This window comes from Ambystoma mexicanum, chromosome 8, assembly GCF_040938575.1.
Source record: "Ambystoma mexicanum isolate Mex_15411 chromosome 8, UKY_AmexF1_1, whole genome shotgun sequence".
Lineage (NCBI taxonomy): Eukaryota > Metazoa > Chordata > Amphibia > Caudata > Ambystomatidae > Ambystoma > Ambystoma mexicanum.
Genome location: NC_090929.1, coordinates 1,600,737,046 through 1,600,751,708, shown reverse-complemented (window position 1 = coordinate 1,600,751,708; position 14,663 = coordinate 1,600,737,046).

Sequence of the window (14,663 nt, the reverse complement as noted above, 5' to 3'; positions counted from 1 at the left end):
TATATTGATGACACTCTACACATTCTGGACCCTCTGATTACTCATCCTACTCCACTTCTTTTCCATTGACCACAAAGGCCTCCTTGATATCCTCTCCTTACGCTCAGGCTCCCACTTGACAGTCCCGCAGTACTTTGCTATCTACCTCTCAAACAGAGAGCAATTCATCCGAATGGGCCCCTACAGTTCCCAGTGCCACCCAGTAACCTGCAGGCTCCACTCTGTCCTCTGTTATCTTCAACACCTATAAAGAACCTCTGGGGAAAACAGCAACATCACAATACACCAATGCACATTAGTCATGCCGCTTTCAGTTACATCAATTACTTCTATCGACTCAGGTACTGCCTGCCCTCATCCAAACCTGGATGTCAAGAACCTGCCTGAAGCTCAAGCTGACAAAAACAAACTTCCTCCTCGGAAACCACAGTAAGTAAGCCCAAGACCAGAATGTACTGACTGACAGGAAGCTCAATGGAGTCCTGCCTCAACACTGACCCAGTGAAAAATCTGCCAGATTGACCATCAACTGTGACTCCTCAATAAAAACATACATCACCAAGAAGACAAAAGCAGCATGGTACCAATTTTAATCCTTTCTCCGAGTTTCAGAACAGTTGTCCATGTCCTGGTCATCTCCCTCCTGGATAATAGCAACTCCCTTCCTGTATGACTCCCAGATCCAACCTTGGCCCCCCTGAAAGCCATCCAGCATGCTGCAGCAGCCCTCACCATAGGACTACAACAATTCAACCACTTCACCTCCATCCATAAGGAGCTGCACTGGCTAAAACCTGCCACCACACATGCTCATTACAGCCTGTATTAAATTCGAATAAGTCATAACCAAAACATCACACTACATTGCTGAGAAAATCACCATCTTTGGAGACCAGTACTAACTAGAAGATACAACATCACCCAGCTGGAAACTAAGAACTGTAACGGGGAAAAAACACAAGAAACAGGCTTTTTTCAACTATGCAGTCTGTCTCTGGAACACGTTACCAACATAAATACGATTGTTCACCTCCATCATACACTTCAGGAAGGGCCTAAGTCAGTACTACACTGGCTGCCACTGAGGGCCAGAATTGACTTTAAAATGTTGCGCTTAATTTATAAGTGCGTAAACAACCTGGCACCATCTTACTTAGCATGCAAATTTACTAAATATATCCCTTCCCGGGAAATGCTTCTAGCGATTCCACCGTCATTGTGTGTCTCCACAGGAGATAGGAGATTTGCTGTGTATGGGCCTAAGTGATAGAACAGTCTACCTTGGGAAATCAAGAAACAAGAATCACTGCTACAACTCAGGAGAGCCTGTAGGACCTATCTTTTAATTTAAGCAGTGATCTTTACTTTTTCCATTTTTATGCCCACGATTGAAATCATAAAATGAGTCAATTGTTATGGAGAACAGCGTCTAAACGTGGTTTTGTCCGTTCAGTTCGCCATATACATTCCCACTACCAATACCTGAAAACTCTACTCTTTAAAGAACATCTCGCCAATTAACCCTATATGTACCTCTCTGGCATTCCCTATTCTTCTGCTCCCTCCCTCCATCCCAGCTCATCTGCTACCCCTTCATCCTTACTTTTAAAACCCCATGTGTGCCACCTATGTACAATGCTCTGTTGCTTCCCCGCTAGGTTTGAGCATTAAAGATCCCATACATAACGCACACACACGGATCCCCTCTCATCAGACAAAGCCTGGAAGGTAGGGCCAGAAAGTGAATTGTCCGGTGGGATGGTTGAGCCACTCCCAAGTCTCACATCAGGGCTATAAGCCTTCCTAGGGAAGGAGTACAAGAGTAAACCCCCATCCCAGCTAGCTCAGTTGAGTGCCCTTTCAACAGAGAAAGAGAGGCTGCAAGGCGGAGCCAAAGCCCTGTAAAACTGCACTGCTCAATCAGCTGGGGTGGGAGTTTGAAAGAGATGCTGGAGAGAGAAGATTGAGGCAGATTGACGAGTATGGCGAGTACACAGAGGAGGTTGGAGGGAGAAAGGAGATTGAAGGACAGGAGTAGCTTAGAGACCAGAGGGTGGAAGGATTGGTTGAAGGGTCTACGGAGGAGGTTGGTGACAGTGAGGTGGAGATTGGGACACATCAGAGGAGGATGGTGAGAGCATCTGGAGGAGGTTGGTGACAGTGAGGTGGAGATTGGGACACATCAGAGGAGGGTGGTGAGTGCATCTGGAGGAGGTTGGTGACAGTGAGGTGGAGATTGGGACACATCAGAGGAGGGTGGTGAGTGCATCTGGAGGAGGTTGGTGACAGTGAGGTGGAGATTGGGACACATCAGAGGAGGCTGGTGAGAGCATCTGGAGGAGGTTGGTGACAGTGAGGTGGAGATTGGGACACATCAGAGGAGGCTGGTGAGAGCATCTGGAGGAGGTTGGTGACAGTGAGGTGGAGATTGGGACACATCAGAGGAGGCTGGTGAGAGCATCTGGAGGAGGTTGGCGACAGTGAGGTGGAGATTGGGACACATCAGAGGAGGCTGGTGAGAGCATCTGGAGGAGGTTGGTGACAGTGAGGTGGAGATTGGGACACATCAGAGGAGGGTGGTGAGTGCATCTGGAGGGGGTTGGTGACAGTGAGGTGGAGATTGGGACACATCAGAGGAGGGTGGTGAGTGCATCTGGAGGAGGTTGGTGACAGTGAGGTGGAGATTGGGACACATCATAGGAGGGTGGTGAGAGCATCTGGAGCGGGTTGGTGACAGTGAGGTGGAGATTGGGACACATCAGAGGAGGGTGGTGAGTGCATCTGGAGGAGGTTGGTGACAGTGAGGTGGATATTGGGACACATCAGAAGGAGGGTGGTGAGAGCATCTGGAGGGGGTTGGTGACAGTGAGGTGGAGATTGGGACACATCAGAGGAGGGTGGTGAGTGCATCTGGAGGGGGTTGGTGATAGCAATGAGGAGATTTGTGGAGCGTGTCAAGAGGACATTGATTACAGCAAGGAGAAGATTGAAGAGAGCATCAGGAGGAGGTTGGTGATGGCAATGAGGAGATTTGTGGCGCGTGTCGAGAGGAAATTGATTACAGCAAGGAGAAGATTGTAGAGAGCATCAGGAGGAGGTTGGCGATTGTATGATTTGAGTTCGTAAAGAACAGTGGATGAAAAACCTCAGGTGGTAGTAGGACATCAAAAGGTGGTGGTAGGAAGGCAGTGGAGAATTTTGCAGAAGGTATCGTGGAGAGTTTCGAGAAGAAGCTGGAGATGACAGGGGTGGGAGAGGTCATTGGAGAGAGTAAGAAGAAGTGAGGATGAGGTTGAAGAGAATACTGATGGGGTCAGAGAGTGTAAGGAGGTAGAGCAAGGAACTCCGATAGAAATATCAGGAATGGCCTACGGGGCTTGGTTGGCCCCAGGCAGGTAATGAAGGTGGAAAGAGGAAACAGCACATGGCAGGAAGATCATGATGAATCAGAGAGCTGAAGGCAGTGACCAAGACCCTGGGAGGAAGGGATGGGCAGGCCCGGCAACTATGCCTTTAAGGAAATGAGGAGATCCTCTCCTATACCTCTGCCTAACACCAAGAGTCCAGCTGGCCAAAGAACCTGAGGCACCGTTTGGGGAGAAGATTCCTTCAGCTAGGAGACACAGAGAGGAAGAGTTTGGGAAACACTTTAAACATGTGGACAATGAGAATAAGACTTCATGAGCCCCTTAAGACCTGCAATGCAGAGTGGAGCAGAAGGAGGGTGTGGGAAGCCCTAAAACCTCAGAGAGACAGAGACAAAGGGTACAGGAAACCTTGAAACCTGGGACTGACAAGACCAAAGCCAGAGATTCCCCTCCCGGTGACTTGATAGACTCACACTATATCCTCTCAGATGGGAGAAGTGAGCGACTGGGGCAGGAAGCCCTTACTCAAAAAAGGGTTATCCTCAGGTGTTGGGAAAACCTGGGAATATGAGTTATTTACTTCCTATGTATTAGTTTGGCTCTACCTGTGTGTGTGTATTCGAAATAAAATAGCAGTTTCATACAGTTTCCGTCTTGACAAACTTCCTGATCACATGACATGCTATATTAATACTCAAAACAATGCTATATTATTATAATATTTATTTTAAACACTGACGGAATTAAAAGTGGCACCTTGAGGAACACTAACTGACTTGTAAAACAATGTTTCAATAGCTATGAGCCCTCTGGTTTTTAGGGGCAGCCATCTTTCCAACTGCTTTGAATGTTGCCATGGCTCCTTTTTACAAACCATCAATAATAGACTTAACGTACCAATTTTCTACATTAATGAGAGCTAATAGTTGTTGCTGTACTTAGAGGCTGATGTAGAGAGCCACTGACTCTGAGCACCTGGATGCCATGTACGGATGATGATGGGAACCGAAGAACCACTTGAGAACCTTGAAAGCAACTAGGGCCTGAGAAGGGAGCTGAGAACCTGGAGAATCACACAGAGACTTGGAGAGTCGCTGGGAAGTCTGAAAAGCACGTAGACACTGACAGGGTCTATAAGAACCCTCAATACCGCCTAGAACTTGAGAAGGGAACTGAAAAATCGAAGAAAAGTCTTGGGACTGAAAGAAGCCCTAATACCCATACCCTGAAAAGATCCTAGAGTCTGAGGGGGTGCTTAGAGCACCGGAAAAACCCATAGAACTTGAGATGGGTTCTGAGAATGCTGAAAATCCCCTATAACCAGAGGGAGGCACCCAGAACCCCGAAAAGCACCTGAACCCAGAGAGGGGTGCAGAAAATTCTGATAAGCATCTAGAACTCGAGAGGTGTTGAAACCTCAACAGTGAGACCATACAACTGGAAGATGAGAGAAACTTCGAGGCAAACCATGAACCAATTTGCGCTTTTCCTCAAATCACTTGACATCATAGGTTGTAGAAACAGTGGATCCCTCTGCTTTGGTTATTCGGGAGAATAGCATTTTAGAGAAGCATGTGCTGTCCCTTTGTTGGCCTCCTTTCGGCAGGAGCTGACAAGTGGTTTTGAAAAAGAAAGGGGGATGGTCTGGGCATGCATTTCCTTTCTCTGGAGACTCAGTATTTCAAGATCAGCATTCACTCACGTGAGTTGGGCACAGTAGTGAAAGTGGTTTAGCAGTCAGCAGAAACCTTTTTCGAAAGAGATTGTCCAACTCCAGGCCTCGGGGGACAGATCCATGTTGGATTTTCAGGATACCCGTCATTAATATTCATAATGGAAATGAATATGAATGAGGGATATTCTAAAAATAACCCTAGTAGAGGATCTGGTCCTCATTTCTTTAGTAAGGCAATCATAGTATGTGTTTAGGCGATAAGGCATGTTTATGCCGTGAGGGCATATTTCTTTCCAGTACACACCATATTACACATTTGTTGGCATGTAGTTCTAAAAATCTAATTTTTTATACTTAATTGAAAACAGTCTACATGTTTTTCGTACCTGAAGGGGGTGGTTCTTTACCGGGCTGTAGTTTTAATTAGGTGCTGGTGTCTCCAGTATCAAGGACACAATTTGATGAAAATGTAGGTGCATTCTGTAGAAGGGGCCATGTTGCTCCTCCGCTCCTTATGAATGTGCACTCACCGCTAAATGCACCAGATTGCCAATATAGAAACAATGGTTATCCCACTATGAGCATTCCGTCCGGCACTTCTAGCTCGTGCAAAAAGCCTGTGTGCACGGGCTTCCCAAACCACACTCCCCGGTACCTGCCCCTGCGGAGCGTGGATCTCCTTTTAAGTCAGTGCATGCAGCCTACAAACAGCAGCATGGGAGGACCACTTTACCCCAATCAGGTTTTAGATCAGTTTCTAGCAATATCCAGCAATCGATGGTGGCTTTTGCACCACACCCACATTTCTTCAAATAAACTGCTGAAAAAACTCATCCTAAAGCAAATACTTTCAACAAAAGGGCCGGTATCCTGTGATTTATCCAGCACTCTTGAGTCTTATGTAATGCATGAGATTACCTATGGAAAAACGATATACTTGTATATTCTATGGTAGATGCAACAGATAAACAGGCCGATTCATGGAATTAATGTGCGCCGAAAAAACGATTCATGGAATTAATGTGCGCCAAAAAAACGGCGCACGCGTGTGAAAACGTGCGATTCGCAGTGAAATAGCGAAAATCGCAGTGCAAGTGCGATTATGGCACAGAAAACATCGCACATCAATTCATGGAAGTCCGTGCACGCGCAAAATGTGGGATGTGCGCTGAAAAAGTGTGCGGCACACGCTGGCGCACGCTGGTGCACGCTGGCGCACAGGTCATCGAACGCCGTGCGATAAGGCCACAGCGAATTCGCACATAGCGCGGTGCACATAACAAAAGTAGGCGTAACACGGGGCGTCACACGCAGAATGGGGAACAACTTGTGAAAATGTGGGCGTCACGGGGGAAGTACAGGAGGCAAGTGCGCAGAACGCCCACACGCTCGCCTACAACACGTATTCATGGAATCGAATAGGGAAAAACAGCGCACGGCCAAAGACGCGCACAGGCCCATACATGTCCGCCACACGAAAGCAGGCGGTAGCGTCCCTGCTCAGGAAAAAAATGTGCGCCAAAGTACTACACGCGCGAGAAGGCCCACACGCAATCGGGCCTGGGGGAGCATGTGCGTGTATCTCAGAGGTGCGCGAGAAGTTTCACACGCGATCGGGCCTGGGGGAGCGTGTGCGTGTATTTCAGAGGTGCGCGAGAAGTTTCACACGCGATCGGGCCTGGGGGAGCGTGTGCGTGTATTCCAGAGGTGCGCGAGAAGTTTCACACACGATCGGGCCTGGGGGAGCGTGTGCGTGTATTTCAGAGGTGCGCGAGAAGTTCCACACGCGATTGGCCTGGGCGCGTGTATTTCAGAGGTGCGCGAGAGGTTCCACACGCGATTGGCCTGGGCGCGTGTATTTCAGAGGTGCGCGAGAAGTTTCACACGTGATTGGCCTGGGCGCGTGTATTTCAGGGGTGCGCGAAAAGTTTCACACGCGATCGGGCCTGGGGGAGCGGTGTACGTGTATTTCAGGGGCTCGCAGGTGTTTTTACACGCGATCGGGCCTGGGGGAGCGGGGTACGTGTATTTCAGGGGCTCGCGGGTTGTTTTACACGCGATCGGGCCTGGGGGAGCGTGTGCGTGTATTTCCGAGGTGCGTGAGAAGTTCCACACGCGATTGGCCTGGGCGCGTTTATTTCAGCGTTTATTTCAGGGGTGCGCGAGAAGTTCCACACGTGATTGGCCTGGGCGCATGTATTTCAGGGGTGCGCGAGAAGTTCCACACGCGATTGGGCCTGGGGGAGCGTGTGCGTGTATTACAGAGGTGCGCGAGAAGTTCCACACGCGATTGGTCTGGGCGCGTGTATTTCAGGGGCTCGCGGGTGGTTTTACAAGCAATCAGGCCTGGGGGAGCGGGGTACATGTATTTCTGGGGCTTGCGGGTGGTTTCACACGCGATCGGGCCTGGGGGAGCAGGCTACCACTCACCCGTCTGCCTTGCGTGTAGAAGAACGCGTAGCCAACACCCACCCGCTGTGAAGTGATAGCGTGTGAACCCCAACGCCTGCAAAACACACGCACCGCACCCCCCGAAAAGCAACACCCATGCGCGATACGTCACAGACGCGCATACGCGCTAAGGGCCTTTGGTCCAATGGAATCGCGTATGCGTGCTGACGCGCTTACACGCTAAGGGCCTTTCCTCGAATTACACGCTGACGTGCAGAATTTTCACGTGCCAAATCACTCCGTATCAAGCTGGCCACGCGTAAGCACACGGAAGACCACGCTCCTGCCCAGAAGGCCGAACTACTGCCCCCCAGAGCCCTGAGCACGCTCCCACCTGCCATCTGCTGCTGCCTGACTGCCTGCTGCCCACGTGCCCTGCCATTTGCTGCCTGCACATCAGCCAGGGGTGCTGTTGCTGTGACCACCCCTGCTGGAACCGAAGACTCCCGACTGGGATTCCATCGCTCCATAGTGCAGCCCCAGGACCCAGTTGCCCACCCACTCCTGCATCTGGGGTTGTCATGTCGGGCACTGCAACATCTGGCAACACTGACAACCCCCGGCCAGAGAGGCAGAGGGGCACCAGCTTCAGTGCCACCGAAGTTGGTGTCCAGGTGGAGCAAGTCCTGGGGCAGTATGATGCCCTCTTCAGAAGTTCCCGCGCCGACAAGGAAGGATGGACTCGGATCTGGACTGACATCGTGACTGCCATCAACGCGGAGGGGGTGGCAGTCCGCGACTTCCACCATGTCAAGAAGCGCTGGGAGGACTTCAGGTCCAGGACCCTGAACAAGGCCCGGCGCCTCTTGAAGGCAGCGGATGCCAAGGGGCGCCGGGGCCACTTGTCAGAAGATCAGATGAGGGTCCTGGAACGCATATCCCCAGCGCTCCACGTCCAGGTCCTTGAGAGGCAGACCCGTCTGGAGTCGAGCGGTAAGTGTACATGCATCCTGATTGCGAGCTGTGCGTGTGGTGATGTTTCAGTAGTGTGCAGGTTGCACATCTGTTTGTATGGGTTCGAGTATGGGTGGGGGTGTACAGGGCCGTGGGGCTAACACATGCGAGGGCTGTAATGTGTGAGACATGGATGGTGCTTGTGTGTGTAGGCTTGCATGCCAAATGCAGTTGTGTGGGCACACATGTTTGGATGAATGTGTAAGTAAGTAGACATGTCCGTGATGTCACGCATGTATGTTGTTTTCAGCTGCATGTATCAGCACTGTGTACATGTGCATTTGTGTGTATTTGACAAGGGTGCAACAGTGATGCAACATGGATGCATGTGACAGCGGGATGTGGTAGCCTGATTGGCAGATGTGACATGGATGCCCATCTGAACACTGCGACACTTGGCAGAGGTGTACACATGCATGCAAGTGTGGTGGTGTGTACATGTGTGGTGCACTTCCTGTGTTGCATGTGATGTCTGGCTCAGCTTTGCCTGCTCATGCTGTTGTATAGGTATGGATGGTGCTGGCAGTTGCGATATGGCTGTGGTATGGCTCATGTGTGCGAGTTGAAATGACATGTGTGTTGGGGATTGTGATGGCATGTCTGAGGTTTGCCAATGCCACTCATGTACAACTGTCATGTGTGTATGTGTCCATTGTACAGTGCCCTGATGCCTGTGTTTTATTTCTCCCTGTCCGCAGCGTCAACTGATGAAGAGGGCGGAGAAGGTGCTGTGGAGCACAGCGGCGGGGATCCCACCGCCAGCCGGAGACGCAAGGCCTGGCTCCCCTCCCATGTTGCCATCTCGTCAGGGAGTGAGGAGTCTGGTGCCGCGTCCCAGGCCGCAGCTGCCGGGGGGAGGTCCAAGAGGCAGAGGTTGGAGTTGGACTCCTCGGCAGCAGAAGGGGCAGCTGGGACCCCACAGGGCCCAACGGGGGAACCTGGCCCATCCAGGTTGGTGGGGGGTTTGGTGGAGGAGGAGGCCGTGCAAGCAACAGAGATGGGGTCTGGAGGTGGGGATTCCACTGGTGCTAGTGGTGCAGTGCAGGACCAGGGACAGGAGGCAGCACAGGCCGCCACGGAGGTGCATGTGTGCAATCCTGCCCTGATCCTGTCCCTGCATCATCTTGCACCAGCAGGGATGCCTACGTCCAGACCCGTTTTCTGGCAGGGGATGAGCAAACGACAACTGGCCTTCCTCTGCCTGCGGACGTGGCTATCCGCGTCCGGGTTGAGCCTGTCCTGACTGGTGTGGCGTTGCGTCAACGGGCCATGCGAGGTGACCTGCAGTCTTTTCATGAGGAGACTGCACGTCATCTCGAATGGCTCGTTGACCACGTCAGCCTGCTGGGACAGGTCACCCAGGCCGGATTCCTCCTTTTGATGGGGCTTGCTACAACCCCCTCCTCAACTGAACCCCCTACGCGCCAGTCGTCCTCCGTGCCATCTTCCCACCCATCAGTCACCTGGGTGCCCTGTGGAGCTGCCTCTGACGGTGCGGCCAGGCTGGTGGAGGAGGCATCCCTGCCACAGTCGGGAGTCGGACGTCCAGCAGGGGTGGCCACATCACCGACTGCACCCCAGCCGGCGGAGGATGTACAGGCAGCAGGGGGCAGTGCACGGGCAGAGGCACAGCAGCAGCAGCAACATGGTGAGAGCCATGAAGGCTCGGGGCCTTCAACATCGGAGGGGCAGGCATCGGCCGGAGGGCAGGAGGACCCAGGACAGAGAGTGTCTTCCGTGTGGCAGCGGTTGGGCCACGCCATAGATGCGGAGCGGCAGCGGGCGGAAGAGGCACGGCTCACAATGGTCAGGGCGGAGAACTCCATGCCGAGGGCCCTGAGGCGGGCCGAGTGCCTCGAGGCAATCCGCAGGGGGTTGGAGGTGGACACGTCGACGGCCCTGCGGACCCTCGGGGCCATGGAGGAGGACCACCTCCGGGACATTGAGCAGGAGTTCGATGATGCCCTGAGCCGGGACATCCAAAAGTGAGCCGTCAGACTAGCCCGCTGCCCTTGTACATAGTAATGTAGGTAGTGCCAGGTTTCCTTTGTTTTTTTATTTATTTTGGACCTTTTGGACATTGGCCACATTTTTGTATATAGTTTATTTTATTAGTTAGTGTTGTTAGATAGGTTTCATTTCTTTTGTTGGGATAATGGACCCTGGCTTGTTCGTCTGTACATAGTTCACTGTTGGATTTAATTTTTCTTTCACAACTTACCCATGGAGCAATGGCTTTCTATTATTATTTCCCATTGGGTTTGCTTTTGTGGACAGTGACTTTGGACACCATTACTTTGGATTATGATTTTTGGATTTGCTTTCTTTCACGGACATGCTTCTTTTCTTTTTTGTACATTCCCATTTCTGTTTCTTTATTTTTGAATCTATTTATGTTTCCTTTAATACATATTTTTTTTATCGAACTTCAATGTGTAGTATCATCTCATTGGTTTCATGCATATCATGATATGGGTTTTGAGATTCACTGACACCCATTGGGTGTATGTGAGGGACATGTGTTTGTTTCGAAACTTGCAATTGGTGTTCTGTCATGTAATTGCCATTTCTGAGTGGGTGGATGCAATACTCGGGTGGGTGTTTTGCATTTGGAGGCTGACCATAGGGACCAGGGATCTAGATTGTGATGACATGTTGGCTGGGGAACATGAGTTGGGGCCTGCTGGCAGGTGCCCCACAGTGCTGGGGGTGGGGGTGCAAGGGGACATGAGTGGGACATGAGTGGGGGCCTGCTGGCAGGTGCCCCGCAATTCTGGGGGTGGTGGTGCAAGGGGACATGAGTGGGACTTCTCGCGCACCTCTGAAATACACGCACACGCTCCCCCAGGCCAATTACGTGTGGAACTTCTCGCGCACCCCTGAAATACCCGCACGCAGCCCAATCGCGTGTGGAACTTCTCGTGTACCTCTGGAATACACGCGCCCAGGGCAATCGCGTGTGGAACTTCTCACGCACCTCTGAAATACACATGCCCAGGCCAATCGCGTGTGGAACTTCTCGCGCACCCCTGAAATACACGCGCCCAGGCCAATCGCGTGTGGAACTTCTCGCGCACCTCTGAAATACATGCGCCCAGGCCAATCGCGTGTGGAACTTCTCGCGCACCCCTGAAATACACGCACCCAGGCCATTTGCGTGTAGAACTTCTCGCGCACCTCTGAATTACACGCACCCAGGCCATTCGTGTGTGGAACTTCTCGCGCACCCCTGAAATACACGCGCCCAGGCCATTCTCGCGCACCCCTGAAATACACGCACCCAGGCCATTCGGGTGTAATACTTCTCGGGCACCCCTGAAATACACGCACACGCTCCCCCAGGCCAGTTCGCGTGTGAAACTTCTTGCGCATGCGAAACACCCGTAATATGCGTTCCCCGCTTTGCGTTTGCTGTTTGCCAGTCCGGTAAACTGGTACAGGGTTGGCGCAGCCCTTTGCGATGGTTTTGCGATCTTGATGGCTTTTCCTTGCGCGAGGGCGTTCTTGGGGGCGTAACTGGCGCTGCTGCAGGGTCGCTGCGCCACTCTGCGCCACGTCTGCTTTTGGAGGCGAGAATCCATGAATACGCTGTGCGCGGAAATTGATTTTATTGCACGTGGCTGGCGCAGACATGCGCACGGGCACGCTGTGCGCCAGCAGCGTGCGACACTTTTGTGAGGAATTACATGAATCGGCCTGAAATTGTTTTACTTAATTTGCTTCTTATAACAAATTGCCTGGTTAATCTTATTAGTCTCACTACTAGTTCTTCCCCTCCCTCCCCCTTGCTCCTCGAACCAAGACTTTAAGACACCATGAAACCCCTCCCTCCCAATGTGTTTCGCATTTGTTTCTTGAATTCTCTGTATTCTGTATTTTTTGTCTCACAATGTAACCAGCGCTTAGATACCCAAGTGTTCAGTACGATGCAGCAAGTGCAAAATAAATAAATAAATACTAGAATGACACACTCTGACAAAACAGAATTTGTGTTACAGCATAGCCTGTAGCCACTGTATTTCAAAACCAGCGCAATCAGCTACGGTTCCCAGTATTTCCTCTATTTTGAGCAAGGTGCCATCCCCGGGATCCATGACCTACTGCGTCATCATTGAGTGAAACGACAGCGCTTGCCAATTTGAATTCCCCATCTACGAACTTGTACTACAAAGACTCTTTGGTTATATAAGCTAGAGCTTCTTGGACAATCCATAGTTTTCCTCAACTGCAAATCCCAGTATTTCTTGCATTTTTCACCAAAGATGGCCACCGCAGTTCTGCTTCCACGTCACGCTGCACTGGCACATCCCCCATCTTGCTATTTCTGGATCACTCATCTCCAAAGGTGCATCTGGGAGCCTTGTTTGTAGTATCAAAGGACCAATCATCACTTTGAACCATAATTCCTCCACAAACTATGACGTCTTTATGAGAGGGCAAAATGGGCAGGTGCTCTGGGTCCATCCTTGAAAGGGGTATCTCACATGACAATCTGTTAAAAAGAAGAAAGTGCCCTTTTTGTGCAAAACATAAATAACATGTCATGATATTGTTTATACTCTGCTGACCTTCTGAGCCGGTTGCCTGCCTTTTGTTTACAAGTCTGTTCTGATCAATTGATATATGATATGATAAGGCATGTACAACGCGGCTGTACACAAGTGTTTCTAGGCGCCACAAGACAAGGGAGGGAAGACATAGGGAGTACAAGACAAAGGATCCTACTAGGCCTTGTGCCATTCGGACCATGCAAGTGCGGCAATAGAAGTGCAAGGGGAAGGAGAGAGGGAAGTGCATGGGAGAGGAAAGGGAGGAGTGTGATCAGGGCAGCATGGCTCTGATTAAGTGCAGGTTAATCCTCTAATGCACAAATACAAAAGGTAGCAGGCGCCCCTCTCTTGAAAGAACATGGCATGATAACCTGTTCTGAGATGAGAGTTCGCAGCCATCTGCTTTTTGCTCACTGTACCTTTCACAGATGGGAAATATCCATTTGCATATCAGTATTTGTCCCGCCCACACGGGAAGTCCAGCACCGAAATGCTATACCAATTCCCTTCTGAACAAGAGTACCAACAGCAACCCCATACATGTGTTTCAGCCTTGTTGGGCCTCATCAGTGAGGTGAAGCTGTGCCTCTCTGAGCACAGTGAGCAGGGAGTCCATGTTTGGTTGCCCCCAGGTAACTTAGGGTGACCAACCCCAAGTTCCTTCCAAAAATACAAAAAAAGGTAGCAGGCGCCCCTCTCTTGAAAGAACATGGCATGATAACCTGTTCTGAGATGAGAGTTCGCAGCCATCTGCTTTTTGCTCACTGTACCTTTCACAGATGGGATCATGTAATGCATTTTGTGTTCACTGTAGTTCATACAGTTTGTGCATTCACCACAGCACTACTCGTGTCATATTTTATTGATCTTGTGCAATAACCAAAGTTGAAATCCATATTGATAAATTCGAGTGCAGGAATGGCTCATAAAATAGCTCAGTGTCCTAAGCACTCGTGGCAGAGATCCGAGTTTATGCACCAAATCAAGGTAAACAACTCCAGCAAACCTTAGTTGATAAACTTGCATATAAATAGGTTAGAAACACTTGTATATAGGCGCGTTACAAATGCCATATCATATCATAGTAACACTACTGTACGGCATTAATGTACATGTGCCATATAGCATCAGTTATAAAAATGAACATTGCATCAGTATGATGCAGGTCTAGAGCTTGGCTCCTCCAAACAAGGGTTTTAAAATCTGTCCGGGCACCCCCAATGACAAGCTGAAAGCTTTAGTCCTGAGAGACGATTATGGGGCCAAATTCGAGACTGGAAACAAACAGTTGTGGCTCATATCCCGGCTTTGGCATCGGACAATAAAGTGATATTGGACACATCATCATATTTTACTGTACCATGGTATGCTTACTTCTGTGAAAAGCTTTTCCCTCTCGCATTCTGGTGGCATTCTTTTAGCCCATTGGCAACTCTTTTCATGTAGACCATTTGGGCGGAAGGGTGGTAGACATATGAGAACCACCCCAATGCCACAAGCCTCTGGCAAGATTATTTTCAGGTCTGCTTACATTACACAAAAACATTTTGCCTCTTTTGTACAAATTAAAGCGTTCTTTTGCACATCATGGGCCTCATTGCGAGGTTGGAGGTACCGTTATTAGCTCCAGAGTCCCTATGCGGGTCCCGTCCTTAATGCCTGGAA